The sequence below is a fragment of the Hippopotamus amphibius genome, chromosome 1, assembly GCF_030028045.1.
Source record: "Hippopotamus amphibius kiboko isolate mHipAmp2 chromosome 1, mHipAmp2.hap2, whole genome shotgun sequence".
Classification (NCBI taxonomy): domain Eukaryota; kingdom Metazoa; phylum Chordata; class Mammalia; order Artiodactyla; family Hippopotamidae; genus Hippopotamus; species Hippopotamus amphibius.
The window spans coordinates 139,775,856-139,777,436 of NC_080186.1; the positions used below are offsets into that span (position 1 = coordinate 139,775,856).

A 1,581-nucleotide genomic window follows, 5' to 3' on the forward strand; every position below is an offset into this window, starting at 1 on the left:
TTTACATGAAATATTGTGGGCTAGAGGCTATAAGTCATTTTCAGTGGCATAAAAAGTATTTTCTGCCCTCAAGGAGTTTAAAATTCAATAGAGGAAATGAAATTAACACATAGTAGTAAAATCAGTAGGTGAACAGATAAAAAAAAGTAATGTAATTAAGTGGTCAATGAGTAATCTCCATGAGTTCAGAGGAGCCAAAGCGGTTTGGGACAGTTTCCACGTGATGATGAGATGGAAGTTTATCACAGGGTACCAAAACTGAATACTTACTTGTCAGATTCCCCATTATAATACAAACTCCATGAAAGCAGAGATCCTGTCTTGTTATGAGCTGAGCATTAAAGACACAGGCATCTAATTCAATACCAGTACATAGCATACACTCAATAAACAGTTGATGAATAATGTATAAATAAACTTTAAACATTTTAGGCATATAGGATTTGCATACACAAATACAACAATTTAGTTTTTGGCAGAGCTAGCAGCATTAAGCAAAAGTATAGTTGGAAAAGCAAGAATGATTCAATAAGAATGGGCAAGCCAATGTACCTGGAGGGCAGAATGCAGGCAGAACAGTCAGAAGAGATAGAATTGGAGTGGTTGGTACAAACCCAATTGAGATTGAAGGTAATGACACCAATTAGGGGGCTGAAAATAGTGCATATATGAGCTAAGGAAAACCTAAGCCAGCGTATGGACAGTGGAAAAGGAAACTCGTTACAACCCAACATCCACAAGAAAGGAGGAACTCTGCTGGCTTCAGCAATACATATTAAAATTAGAATAATACAGAGAAAATCAGCATGGCCTCTCAGCAAGAATGACATGCAATTTCAGGAAGCATTCCCTATTTTATAAAAAAAAGAATTGCCAGCATGTGTTAACTGAATTGAGAGGGACCAGAGAAGTACATAAAAAGTCAAGAATGACCAAGCCCTTCAACTCTGGGTAACAAGAAATAGAATGGTACCTTTTCAACATAGGATGGGGGGGTGGGGTTCACTTTGACAGGAAAAATATGAGTTGTTTTAATATTAAACTTAGAATTTTGCACATCAAACAAGAAATTTCAAGGAGAAAATGTGAGATTTTAAAACAGACCATTGAAGAGATCAGGATTAGATACATTCTCTCCCCAAAGACAGAAATCAGAGCTTTTGGCTGACTCTAGAAATGCAAATCTTAGCTGTAGTAAATATCTATATTGAAGGAAACTGGAAAGAAGAGATAAAGATCACTGGGATAAGAAAGAAGATACCCAGAACGCTGCAGCACCAAGGCAGGGGCTGATAATACTGGAAATCCTAGGAGGAGATTAAGGTGAAGCCTGGGACCACCATGGAAGACATCAGCTACCTTTGAGAACGTAAGTCAGGGGTGAACATCCAGTTCTTTATTTTAAAGGAGAACAAATAGTGAAGAATTTGATGAAGCGTAATATGCACATAGTACTGCCTCCAGAAGTATGGATATAAAAGAAAATTTTAGTGCTTAACAATAACAGCAGAGTAAAACAGGGAACTGTGTGTATATGTGTAAGACCAGGAAAGAGAAGGAGGTGTCAGGAGAGTGGGAACT

General features: G+C 37.6%; 1 non-coding gene across 1 annotated transcript; it reads left to right on the forward strand.

Annotated features, from left to right (window-relative positions):
* Positions 1 to 755: 755 nt before the first annotated feature.
* LOC130842802 (U6 spliceosomal RNA) lies at positions 756 to 858 on the forward strand. The gene has a single exon (XR_009050582.1). It is a non-coding gene; the product is annotated as a U6 spliceosomal RNA (small nuclear RNA).
* The last annotated feature ends 723 nt before the right edge of the window (positions 859 to 1,581 follow it).